Source organism: Nilaparvata lugens, chromosome 4, assembly GCF_014356525.2.
Source record: "Nilaparvata lugens isolate BPH chromosome 4, ASM1435652v1, whole genome shotgun sequence".
NCBI lineage: Eukaryota > Metazoa > Arthropoda > Insecta > Hemiptera > Delphacidae > Nilaparvata > Nilaparvata lugens.
Window position 1 is genome coordinate 80166124 of NC_052507.1, and position 14792 is coordinate 80180915.

The 14792-nt window shown below is 34.8% G+C and overlaps 1 long non-coding RNA gene across 1 annotated transcript; it reads left to right on the plus strand.

Annotated features, from left to right (window-relative positions):
• The first annotated feature begins 6738 nt into the window (after positions 1-6738).
• On the plus strand, positions 6739-7695 carry LOC120350985. Its single transcript, XR_005571145.1, has 2 exons — positions 6739-6990; positions 7460-7695. It is a non-coding gene; the product is annotated as an uncharacterized LOC120350985 (long non-coding RNA).
• The last annotated feature ends 7097 nt before the right edge of the window (positions 7696-14792 follow it).

Below are 14792 nucleotides of genomic sequence, written 5' to 3' on the forward strand. Positions count from 1 at the left end.
TAAAAGCTACTTCAAGTTTTGGTTGTACAATAAAAATTCTAACTAATTTTTATCGATCGTCCAAAGTCTAACTACACACACATCAATTTTTGAATGAACAATTTTTTGCCGTCCTTATAAACTCTACCAGGAGCTGACAAACTCATGATCACATCATAATATATGTTTGTCAAATTTTGTTCAATTTAATCAAATTTATTAGGATTGCATAAAATCGTAAGTTCAAAAATTGATGTGTGTGTTACTAGACTTGAGACTTATTCACACAACATATTCCCAAACTTTCATAATAATTATTTGTCTAGTAGTTTCTCAATCACATATAAACACTTATTTCTCTTTTTCTTTAGGGCTTTTTGTAATATAATAGAAATACAAATCTCAGTACCCTTTTAAATTATTTTATCACTACATGATTTGGACATTAAATGCCATTTTCAAGTCTGAAGCATTCCGATTCATTTTCAAACTTGAAAATGGCATTAATGTCCGAATTAAGTTGTGATAAAATAATTTAAAAGGGTTCTGAGATTTGTATTTCTATCTATATTTAAACATTCATTTATATTTTTTATTTTTATATTTTATCCAAGTTGTATTATATTGTGTTGTAATTAAAAAATAAAGTGATAGATTTTATCAATTTAATAGTAAGCACTATTATTCACATTAGTCCAATTATATTTTCTTATGACTCTCAATATTATATTTCTTGAATATTCCAATGCTGTCTGCTGTACATTATAATTTTTATAATTTTAGTCGAGTCAGATCTGTAATGCAGCATCTGGACAATGCTTCAACAATGATCAAGTCTGAACTTTCCTTGTTGTACTAGACCCAACAACAGTGATTTTTCATGTGAGGAAAAAACACTACATCGAAAATTTGAAACAAATTAGTCACACAAGGTGTTTTTTTTAATGATAGAAATAAAAAGTCTTGATATTCTACATAATTTTCAAGTTGCAATTATTTATTTATATATTAATACATTATAATATTTACAGATCTATCCTAATAATATTTCCTATCCACCTAATATTTACAACCTCTTCTGGAGATACGGACAACCTGAAAAGATGAAAATTAATTTTTTTTTAATCAGTTATTTGAATGAAAACAGTAATATTACCTAGTTTATGAGTCAGGAGTTCCTAACATCATTTTATCAAAATAAGAGTTATTTTATTTTAACAAAATTTTAACAAAATAAGAGTCTTCCATTAGTATTTATTTATTTAATTCATATCACTTGAAAATGGCATAATTGACCGAAACATGTCGTGATAAAATATTTTTAAAAAAGGGTACTGAGATTTTCAATTATTTTCTTTATATTTATATTACAAGTAGCCCTATACAGGAAAGAGATAAAAAAGTTCCTAACATCTTATCATCACATGTTTAAACTGATTGAACCACATCTGTAGATTATCAATAAATATTTAGGACATTTATATAATCATAGTAACATCAAACTAAAATGCATATAGAAAATGCATTCAAACATGGCTTACTTTAGATAATCTATAGTAGGCTGTGATACAAATCAATAAAAATGCATTTAGAAAATGCATATAGAATCCATAAAAAATATTTAATCGAGCATTAGCGAGTTTTTACTTTCAACTCAAGGCCAAAGTCGTTGTCCGTCGTGTGTATGTTCAACAATAACTTTTGAAAGATTTGATCAATCAACTTCAAATTTCGAACACATATTCTTCGACTCTTTTTACAGCTCAAGCTCGTTGGCCAACAAAATTTACCGACTCCTTCGTCCTTTTCAGGATATAACAAATAACATTGAAATTGCTCAAGAAAAACATTTGTTGTGATTTATCATTAAGCCAGTTGAAGAATTCATTGCATGCAATTACTACAGTTTTTCCATTCATTCATTCATAACATCAGCTGAGGCTATTTGGGAGCTGTCACACAGACAGTCCTTCATGGGCTGACACATGATTTCAGCTGGCTAATTTGCAACTTTTACATCAACAAACTGATACGGGTTGAGATATCAATGTGCGATTTTCTCTGGAACTCTGTATTGAAATCATGTATCACATGACCATCTTCTCATTAAAAAAATGAATTTCGATTCATATGAGGACAAAGATGTTAAAGCGAAAGAGTAATTTTTCATTTCAAATAGGATCCCCAATGAAACCTCCTTTCAAATAATTCTTGTAAAAGAAATATTTAGCTGTTTTCATAATTTTAATCAACTCTGTATAATAAAAATTTGCGGGTTTCAAAAATTACAATACAACAGTTCATGAGTGAGTTCTCCAACCCAGGGTGTCACTAGTGCAGAGTTGGTAAAAATTATGGATACAGCTAAATATTTATTTCACAAGAATAATATTACATTAGGATTCATTGGTTATCCCATTTGAAATGAAAAATTACTCTGACGCTTTAATATAAATGATAATTTCCACATACTCAAATCAAGGTACAAGTAATATGTAACTTTTTGGCTGTCGACCATTGATTGTAATGGTTATCACTTACCTTCTCACATCACTTCATCCTCTCCAGCAATATCAAGAAGGAACCACTCATTCTGAGGCAGTGGCCTATTGACAATGTTTTCGACACCATGAGCCACTGCGCTCAGAAAGTGTGTAATTCTTATTTCTCCGTTGATTAAACGACGAATCGACTTTTTGATATCGCGAGTAATCTTGTTTTCCCTTGGTTGGTTGACTGCAATGTCTCTATGAACTCGAATGATACTATCATAAGAGGTTTTCTCTATTGTTTGGAGACTTCCTAAAAAGCAATTAATTCAAAGCATATATTATAAGAAAATTTTTAACAATATTGCAAATGTCAAAGGACTTGAAATAACTGCTGGGCTCTCATCAGTTGAACCACTTTTTATTGATCTTGCAGCTGTGTATTTGATCAAGCATAAAAAATACAATTGATAATATTTTGTATGCAGGAATTTTAGTAATTTTAAGCCTATGAGTTTAAAGGTAAATCTTTGACAATATAAATTATTACTTCATCATCCACTATTATTCTGATCTCCTTTGCTTAATTTTAATTTTGAATGGTTCTGTGTTTGAGTTTCCTCGCTGTTGCAACCTAATTTTCTTAAAAGCCAATGATAAGTTAAATTGTAATGCACATTTTAATCTAATGTAATTATTCCAATTTCGAGGGCGTTTCATGATGTTATTTCAGTATTTCATGATCATGATTTCAGTATTTCCTAGTGGGGGGCATGCATAAGGTTACGTCGAGGATCAAAACTTCAAATGACTGAATAATCACATCTCCTCATACAGCTTGTTCATATCAGCTCGTCAAGGCGGTTAAAAATCATTTATCATGTCACTAAAATTTGTTGAAAAATAGAAAATTTATCCTTTAGTGTATTTTAGTCCATATTTTTCAATGCATAGAAAATGACTAATTTCTATATTCAAAACTGTGTGTCTCGGTAACTCAAAATGATACTTGGTCTTGATTTGAAGAAAAGAATCTACTCTTTTATGTAGGGGAATGATTTTTGTAAAAATATAATCGTGAAGTAAGATATGTTTGTTTCAAAAAATCAAGAAATTTGCGATATTTTTCTCATTTTCACAGTTTTGAGTTTTTCGATAATAAACAGTAATGCAAGATCAATTTAAGGCAACTATGCTTATAGAGCATGAAATTTTCTCTCATTTGAGACCAATCGCAAGTTTTTATCATTTATTTTACTCGTTTTAGAGACTCTTTAAACAGTAAAATCGCAAGAAAAATTAGAAAATAAAAATCATCATTCAATTGGCTGTAACTTTTGAAGGGAGTAACGGCTGTAACAGAAGTATAATTCATGGGAGTGAAAAGAGGAGAAAATTCATTACAACATCGACTACTTTTTACTTTCCTTGTTACTTTCCTTGCCCTATTACCATAGGTAAGGAAAGTATTGTTTTCCGAAAAAAATTAAGGTACCCCAATTTCTATACGTTTTAAGGTCCCCTGAGTCCGAAAAAGTGGTTTTTTGGTATTGGTCTGTATGTGTGTGTGTGTGTGTGTGTGTGTGTGTGTGTGTGTGTGTGTGTGTGTGTGTATGTATGAGTGGTGTCACAAAGTAAAATTGTGACGAGAAAATAGTTAATAATATTACTGAAAGACGCTCGGCTATCAGCAAAGCTAGCCGACCGCGGAGATAAGGGAGGTACCGATGGCGCACCATCTTCCGCGCATCAAGACGATTTCCACCGCCTCTGGCGGCGGCTCAATCCATCCCCTCCACTTTGGGGAGTATTTAAAGGCCGGACGAGCCCCAGACCACAGCATTCCGCTCACAAACCTTCCTGCTCCTGGTACAGCGGCCCGTTGGCTGCCGTACGTCCCCGACCTCCTGCCCTGGTACAGCGGCCGTTGGCTGCCGTACGTCCCTAACCTTCCATCTCCCTAGGGCACAGCGGACCGTTGTCTGCCGTCCCTCCTCCCATCTACCTAGGGCACAGCGGACCGTTGTCTGCCGTCCCTGTCCTCCCATTTCCCCAGGGCACAGCGGACCGTGTCTGCCGTCCCTGACCTCCCATCACCCTAGGGCACAGCGGACCGTTGTCTGCCGTCCCTGTCCTCCCATTTCCCCAGGGCACAGCGGACCGTTGTCTGCCGTCCCTGTCCTCCCATTTCCCCAGGGCACAGCGGACCGTTGTCTGCCGTCCCTGACCTCCCATCACCCTAGGGCACAGCGGACCGTTGTCTGCCGTCCCTGTCCTCCCATTTCCCCAGGGCACAGTGGACCGTTGTCTGCCGTCCCTATCCTGTCTGTCCTTCCTTTTCCTACTTCACTGGAGCGGAACCGAGGCCGTAAGGCCGATACAAGATTACGTCAAAGTGGTGTCATCAGAGAAGAGAGCGACCTTCACGCCATCAGAAGCACCAGGAGGTGCTGTTCACGCCAGCTGAGGCACAAAGAAGAAGGAAGAGGAACTTCGACTTGCCTCCTTACCCCGCCCACATTACGACTGAGCGAAGTCATCCAGGAGCAACACCTGGGTATCAATCACCCACCTCTGAAGCTACTCAGGGTGTACGTGATAGTGTATGTGCGTCTGTGTACACGATATCTCATCTCCCAATCAACGGAATGACTTGAAATTTGAAACTTAAGGTCCTTTCACTATAAAGATCCGACACAAACAATTTCGATCAAATGCGATTCAAGATGGCGGCTAAAATGGCGAAAATGTTGTCAAAAACAGGGTTTTTTGCGATTTTCTTTAAAATGGCTCCAACGATTTTGATCAAATTCGTACCTAAAATAGTCATTGATAAGCTATATCGTCAACTGCCACAAGTCCCATATCTGTAAAAATTTCAGGAGCTCCGCCCCATCTATGCAAAGTTCGATTTTCGATTTCCAATTATCAGGTCTCAGATATAATTTAAACGAAAAATTTCGAGTGGAAAAAATTGAGCATGGAAATCTCTTCAATTAATGTCCAGTAACATTTTCACCTTAAATTGAAAATAAGCTTGAAATTTGAGAAAATGTAATTATTCAATTGCAAACTTTTGGCAACTGTTGATTCTATTAAATATGATGAGATCTCGTGTGTATACAGCGTTATTGAACTGTCACCAGCTGGCTCAGATCTTTGACTTGAGATGCGCGTTTGCACTAGCGTCAGGTGATCAATTTTCATAACGGCAAGGAAAGTTGTGTGAGTGCGCCACACCAGATTTTTTAATTTTTTATCTGAAGTTTTCCACAAGATACGCAACGTTGCTTATGCGAGACTGTGAAAATGGAGGAAATATCACAAATTTCTCGTACATTCAAAGATGCGTATCTTGTGGAACACTTTAGATAAAAAATCCAAAAATTAGTCCTGTGCGATCACTCAATTCATTGGAAATTTTATAATCTTTAATATCGTATAGAGAATGCTTTTTATCATAAAATTCAAGGTTCTCGAGATTAAATGGAGAACTTGAAAAAAGTCCAAAATTTTGGTGGTTAAGTCGCCCTCTGGTGTGTTAGCAAATTTCAGATTAGAATTCAATGCCCCAAAATACATTTATAGAACCGTCGAAAAAACTTATTCGGGGCTGTTTCCTGAAAAACGACCATTTGACTGGACTATGAGTTGTTATTGGTATTAATAGATAGAATTTACAAAATGTACTTGTTCAGATGATATCTTTATTCCAAAAACCAATCCATTTTTATATACATTTTGTTCAACTTGTTTCTCGTTAACCAACTTGTGTTATTTATTACTCCTGTATGTTAAAGTAAATACAACCTACAACACAACATCAGTGATACCTGGTACAATAATTTATGATAATTTAGAATACCTAGACTTGCTGACATTATATTGTATGAATAGAATTATTCCAAATTTGTATGAATGTTTACCAAAATTGCTATTCAATATTCTTTTGGAATAAAGAATTATTATCAATGATAATTATTATTATCCAACTTTTTATAAGTAACCTTAACATTTAAAAGGAAGCCTCCCTTACTTATCTTTTAATATCCTATTAAAATATTTGTCATGTAGTTTTTCCTGATATAATGTAGTACTTTGATAAACATTTGTACTGGTATATAATAATATTAAAAACTTTGATAATTGTTCCCTACTTTTCAGTCCTCCCTAACAAGAACGGGTGCACTGCTATCTCATCAAAATAATATCAAATATCAAAAAGATACTTCATTTCTATTTTAAAAGAGATAAGAAACGATGGTAAGGTAAAGTGGTACAACATTGACAGTGGGGTAACATTGACACATCTTTGAATTTTCCCTCTCTAAAAAAATGCAGGTCTGAAAATAAAGATATTTCTGGTTGGATTATCTAGGAGGCATTATTGTAGACATCTCCCACTAAATTCAAGTATAGGTTATGTATCATACAGCTGTAATTTGAGTACCTTTTCAGACTGACACTGAATGACCAAATTTTTACGAATTGAAACTTTCAGTAAAAACACATATTCATAAAGGTAAGTGATTTTTTCAATATATTCATTATATACTAGTCTAGTTTCAATAGTACACACCAAAATATTTGCGAAAATGACTAAATTTTATGGTTTGTAGCAGCATGGCTTCTTTGAGGTTAACATTGACACTGTCAATGTTGACCCACATTAATGACAATGTTGACCAACCATACAAGTTACTATTTACTGAATCATAAATAAATACATCTTAGTTACAGATTATGAAGATGAATGGTCAATTTAGCAACAGGAAGCATTCAAATTGAAAGTTTAAGTGATTCATTGGCTGAAGTTCAATTATAATTTTAAAAAATATTTAATTTTCAAATGTTTATTTGGGAAGAAAATTTGATTTTGACAGCAAACATTAAATTTCATAAGACTACATTTTTCAATTTTACAGCTTTATCAAAAGGCTAACCTAAAATTTATATTGAAATAAAAATTTGTTCTTTTTGTCTTGTTCTAGATACAATGACACGACCAGATCAACCAACTGCCAAGAAAAGGATCTACAAAACCTACAATGAAGAAAGAATGAAGAGAGCTGTTCAAGATGTAAATCAAGGTAAATACAGTGTAAAAAAGGCTTCTGAACTCTATGGGATAAACCGGACAACACTCATGAATCATGTAAAGGGATATAAGTGCAAAAAAATAGGCCATCCTACAGTTTTAAGTTTTGAGGAGGAAAAATTGTTGGTGCACTCACTTACAAAACTTGCTGATTGGGGGTTTGGATTTGACAGAGCCCAGCTGCGAATATGTGTTAGGGATTTTGTCAATAGGATGGACCGTCCAAATCCTTTTAAAGACAGCATGCCAGGTATAGATTGGTGTAGGTCATTTGAAAAACGTTGGAAAAAAGAATTGAGTCGCAGGGTTTCCCAAAACTTGCCAAAAAACCGTGCAGAATCATGCTCAAAAGCTGTGATTACTCATTTCTATGAAAAACTCACAAAAATTATAAATGAGCATGATTTGAAGGACAAACCACAGAACATTTTCAATTGTGATGAGACAGGCTTTCAAACTGATCCTGGTTCTCAGAAAGTGATCTGTAAGAGAGGCTGTCGGAATCCTCATAAAATTGTGAGCAATGTAACTAAGGCAACATATACTGTGTTGGTAAGTTGCAATGCTATTGGAGACTATTTACCATTATTTGTCAATTACAAAGGACTACATTTATATTCTGATTGGTGTCAGAATGGACCACAAGGTACAAGGTACAATTGCTCCCCTTCAGGGTGGATGGAATCTGATCAGTTTTTGAACTGGTTTGAAAAACTTTTTATACCAGCAACTGCAGGACTTCAAGGAGCGAAACTGCTCATATATGATGACCATAACTCCCATATTTCATTAAAACTGGTAGAATTAGCAGAGAAGAACAATATTTTGCTCCTTTGTCTACCAGCACACACATCACACATTCTTCAACCATTGGATGTGGCAGTGTACAAAGGTGTGAAAAGTACTTGGCGTACAGTACTGAAAGAATTTTTTAATGAAACAAAGTTTCACAATGTTGACAAACCAAATTTTCCTAGAGTGTTGAAAAAGCTAGTAGAAAGTGGCTGTCTCAGTCGTGCTAATGCCATTAGTGGATTTGAGGCTGCTGGCATTTTTCCTATCAACAAAGAAAAGGTTTTGGATAAAATGCAAACCACAGCTGTTTTTGAGGAACCCATTGAAGATGACGTCACACCTTCCACTTCTGGAACACGATCACAATCAACCCAGACAGCAGCAATCACTCCTCAATTTCTCCCAGAAAAGCTTTAGAGGAGTCCTGCTGTCTGTTTTGAAAACTACGCACAAACCCCAACAATCCATTGGACGAAGAGATTGACACGCACATTTGCTGAGAGCCTGACATCTCCAGAAGCCAAGAAGAGATTGGAATGTGTTGAAAAACAAAAGAGGAAGCAGAATGTTGAAGGAGCCGAAATAAAAAAAAGAAATTGAAGAGAAAACTCATTGAAGATTATGTCAGCTCTTCAGATGAAGTTGATGATCCTACCAACTGTAGGCCCCTGGAAGATAATGCTAACATTTTGAAAAAGCCAGACTCTGTGACAGAGAAAGATTGGTTCTAGTACAGTTCTCTGTGGAGAACTCATCAAAGACAATTCACTACATTGGAAAAATAACAGATGTAAGTAATGATCAGATAGAATGCGATTTTCTTCGAAAGAGGAAAAAATGCTTTATTCGTCCAAATGTACCAGATGTTTCATCTGTTCCTGTGACAGATATAGTTTGTAAGTTGAACCAGCCAAAAATAAGGAGAGAGTTACATGAATTCAATCTACATTTTATAAAAGACCTGGTTATTTATTAAGTAAACCAATCATCCAATGTGTTTGAAAATTTTATCTTGTTTTTACTTCAATTTATGTATGTAGTCTTAAGTATTTTCACATCAATAAATGTTTTTCATGATTCTTATACAATAAATTCATTCAACCTGGTGTCAAACTAAGACCAAATATGTCTATATTTGATATTACATACAAAATATACCAGGTGTCAATGTTGACCCACACCTGGGTGACATAAAAATAATTATACTCATACTTTCATACCTTTTTTTGTTGATTGCATATTGCAATAAGTTTAAGCATATGTTCAACATAAAACCTATGCAAAAAAATATTTAAAAAGTTAAGAATCCAGTTTATTAAAGTGAAAAAATCAGAGATGTGTCAATATTAGACCATTTACCTTATATATTTTTTACGATATTATTATGAAAACTGCATTAAAAAATGCAGAAAAATGCATTACAAAATTGGTTTCACTAAACCTAAAAGATTTTACAGCAGGTGCCTACAAATTTAATAATAAAATACATAAATAGAATGATATGCTAACTTTAACAATAAACTAAGGAAAAAACATGAAAAATAGGCTCTGTCAGTAAAAGGTAAAATATCACAAGATAGACCATACAAACGATAAAATTTACTCATACACATTGAGTTATTCCAGGTACTCATTAACCAGAATAAAAAGCTTTAGACTTGAGCCATTCATCACAGCAATACAAACGTTTTCAATGGTAACTGCTTAACATTATCTGTAGTAAATTAGACATGCAAATTTGTAGGTACTTATGACTCTTCAGAGTTTTAGTCAATCTAACTGTAGATCTAGTTATATCATCCTTATGTCTAATGTAATGTGAATGTACAGATATATTATAAGCCCTTTCTCTTCTGTTTGTACCTTTCTATCTCCATTATGGCATTTGTTTTTGACATAAAAATTTTGCATTGAGTAAAACATCACGTTTAATAAACGACTCACATCTCTATTCAAACAGTCGAAAATGTTGGTAGTCTACACTATTTTTAGTTGTAATCCTCGCCTGATAATTTGAAAAACTTATAGACTCATCATCATCATCAGCTCTAAGAATTGAAATGTGTGACAAAAGCAGAAGGATGGGAAAGTCCTGTCTACCTGCCGTTCTACGAATGACAGGTTTTGAAATTCTATTTCCAGTAACTTGCATTCAATTTCCGACATGTGTTTCAAACTCTATTCACTGTTTACCATCCTATCTTCTCCCTACCTGAACTTGTCATTATTTTTAGTTTATTGACCTTTCTGCTGAAACTAAACAATTCTGACTGTTGGCTTCTTATAGACTACACACTACATCTTGTATGTTGAAGTGAAGAGAGATAACTTTGTAGTTGAGAGGTCCAAAATTCGTAATAGAAAAAAATAAGCAGCCAAAATTCTGAAATGTCATGGGACAAGGTAAAAATATTTGTTGCTTAGAAGAATTTATTAAGTGGTGGCTTGTTATAGAGAGGCTCGACTGTATAGCAATTTGAATATAGTGTGCTTGTATATTCTGTGTAGCAATAGGCCTATATAGATGTAGTAAATAATATATAATAAAATATATAGGAACATAATTGACCGAGCAAAGTGAGGTCTAAGATTTAAGTCGACGGTTTGCATTTCTCTTTATGTTATAATTATGTTCCTTCGCATTTACGGCGAAACGCGGTAATAGATTTTCATGAATTTGACAGGTATGTTCCTTTTTAAATTGCGGGTCGACGTATATACAAGGCTTTTGGAAATTTTGCATTTCAAGGATAATATAAAAGGAAAAGGCGCTTCCTTCATATGCCAATATAAGAGTAAAAATCAGACTAGAATATTATTCATCATAGATCAGCTGTCGAGAGGATTATAAATTGCATGCAATGACGCAATCAATTTAATATATCAATGCAACTTGAAGAGAAACAGCTGTTGTTCGATTAATATCATCGATTAAATCATCGTTGAATAAATGAATAAACGCAGGATCTCATAGGCCAGCTCAGCTAACAGAAAATTATGAGCTGCATAATCACATCTCCGTGGTGGGGAACCCACCTGAAATTTCGATCCTAGCATAAGTAAAACTGCAGTCTATTAATTGACCGAGCGAAGTGAGGTCTAAGATTCAAGTCGGCGGTTTGGCATTTCTCTTTATGTTTAAATGTTTATATGTTGCGCATTTACGGCGAAACGCGGTAATAGATTTTCATGCAATTTGACAGATGTTCCTTTTCAAATTGCGCGTCGACGTAGTCTATATACAAGGTTTTTGGAAATTTCAAGAATAATATAAAAGGAAAAAGGCGCCTCCCTCGTACGCCAATATATAGAGTAAAAATCAGACTATAGAATTATTCATCATAAATCAGCTGTCGAGTGGATTATAATAAATTGCATGCCATGACGCATATCTCAATGTAACTTGGGCAAGAAATCAGCAACTGTGTGGACTATTGATTGCGTGACTCATTGAATGCAATTTTATGCACTATTAAATGAACTATTGATTGCGTGCAATAACGCATGCATTAATAACTAAAATACATAGTATTGGCTCTCAAATTTTCTCTGCTTTGAACTCGGGCTGTCCTGTTGCCAGTATGTCTTGAAGGAGATTAGCTTTTGATGTTAGCATTTTTGATACACCAACCCGAACAGCCATTAGCCGTTCACACCGATATCTTGCCGACACGACACGACAGGATAGAATTTACTCTGATGGACAGTATATGAGGAGGCTGCGGTTTATAAAACTGCGCGAGGTTACTGTTCACAGAACTACTAGTATTATACTTCGGTCTAACCAAGTCTACACATATAATAACATAACATAATAAGTTCTCGTTGATCGTTGCTCATGCTTGAGAATATTAGCAATTTTTGTAAATTCGATTGATCGATCCAGCGCATGTGCATTACTTCAAAGTATTAGCAATTTTAAGCTTAGGTTTCTCTGAACCACGCAGCGTTATTGCGGGTTCCGTCAACCGTGATACGCGAAAATCACGCGTGCGTGATAAAAAAAGCGGTGTTTTCTCTGACAGCAACCTCGCAGCGCGCGATTATATTTTCAGTCATAGGCAACATAGATGTCCAACACGTCCCTGTAGCTAATGATCTATTAATGAATTTTGTAAATGAAAACCATTGAACTTTTTATTGACTGGGGATAAGAAGGGTTTTCTAGAATTGTGATTACCAGGCATCTGTTGGATAAAGATACCAAGTTTGGGAATATTTTAGGCTTTCAATATATTTGTTTTATGAGGTACTGTTCTGTGAATAGTAGACCTCGCGCAGTTATAAACCACAGCCTCCTCTAATACTGTCCATCAGAGTAAATTCTGTCCTGTGCTGTTGTGTCAGTGGCGTATCCAGGGGGGATATGAGAATGTATCCCCCCCCAGCAAATGAGACCTACATTTATTTCGTGGCCAATTCAGCAACTACTTTGTTAGCTTTCTTTATATTGTATGAGTCGAACAAATATCTAAGAGATGAGAGAATAGCACATGATAATTATGAAACTATAAGCTAGACAGTGAATGGTCTAGTGTATATGGACTGAGATAGCATGAAAATAAAAGATAGCACTTTAAGGTGAGTCAATTTTGTTATTTTTCACCCATCTATTATTTTGAAGAAATTCAATGTAGCTTATATTTTTTCAGAGTTGATCATAGTTTATTGAGTTTCAAGCATGTGGTTGAGAAGACAAGTATGGCCACCCATAGTAGTTCATATCCTTAAACAATGCACCAGCAGCTTCTTCTACCCTTAAAATTTCCCGGTTATGATAAACGGGGGTAGCCTAATTTCCACCGTTAACAGGGGAGATACATCCCTGAATATTTGGAAAAATGTTTTATCCTCTCCACTAGAAAAAATTCAAGTTCAAGAACTGAAGTAAAAATTATGAAAAATTGAACAAAACAGTTAATGAAAGTATCTAATTATGATTTTGGTATTATTTATGCTTACTTTTTTTTATTATTTTATACTTTTGTTTATAAAATTATGTATTTTCTTTTATTCGTTTTGAATATGTATTAGTTGTATGGCAGATAAATGATTTGATTTGAATCAAGTTGAAACCTTTACTATGGTGTTGAAGTTTTGTATGAAAATTAGAGCCGAAATTATTGTTTGGAACAATTGAATTACTAGTAAAATTCTTGAGTGCGCGACGCAGAGAGAATTACAGAGAATTGCGCGCGTGAAGTCAGAGAAAACACTTCCCTAGCAATAGCTGCAGCAAACTTTTGCATGATTACGTCATCGCGCATCCCGCAGTAACGCTGCGTGGTTCAGAGAAACCTAGGCTTTAAAATGTAGTGGCTAGACGCGCGTGTAAATTCTATTGGTCGATCCAGCGCACGCACATTACTTCAAAGTATTAGCAATTTTGAAATGTAATGGCTAGTCGCGCGTGTAAATTCTATTGGTCGATCCAGAGCATGCGCATTTTTTCAAAGTATTCAAAGTGGAATTGTGGAACGCTAGGAACTTCAAGGCCATCTCTGTTTACAGTCAATCGGCTCTCCCATTGAACAGTTGATGTTCCCCCTGTCGGGGTGCTTATGACGTCATAAGGACGGTCAGTTTGCAAGACGGTCACTTTGCAAGACGGTCAGTTTGTTGGACGGTCAGTTTTCAGGACGGTCACTTTGCAGGTCGGTCAGTTTCCTGGTCGGTCAGTTTGTAGCCCCCCTACCTCACCAATACACACAACCCGGATTTTATCTTGAAGCTTCAACATTTTTATTTTCCCAGTTTAGTTGCAGAAGGTAACATTGAATTCACACATGGTTACAGAGTTGACCACCGGACTTGGGATTAATCCAATATTTGATATTTTTTAAATTAATATCACTGATTTAGCAATTTTCATAGTATAATTGAAACATTCAAAATATTGGCATACACTGATGGAAGTTATAATTTCAATATTTTTCTAAAAGGAAGCTTGGTTGCTAGTTGTTCAACTAGGTTCAAAATTGTTTGTTCACGCAGTTTCCAAAAATTGAAATTGCTGGAGTTGAGTGAGAACATTTTTTTAGATATTGAGCCCCAACTAAAGTGTGACTGCAAACTCTACATTTATTCAGCTTGGTAGATTGTTCATCAAATGTGATTGGTCTGATCTGATTTGATTCCAATCTTGATATTACTTTGACGAAAACTTCCTCCCCTGTAAGTAGGTACGCTTTCGATTAGACCAAAATCTAGTCTACTTTTTCGACGTGAAATTGAATAAACCTCTTTCAAGATAATTGATACGGGATGAATTCAAAAAGCAGTTTTGTTGCTTATAGAATTTTGTTGTTACAACTGCTTTGCGGGTAATTTAAATAAGGAGCAACAGATAAAAATTGTATTTGCACAAATAATTTATTATTTTTTAGATTATTAGTAGTGGTTTAAAATTAGAATTAGATTAGTCAGTTGAA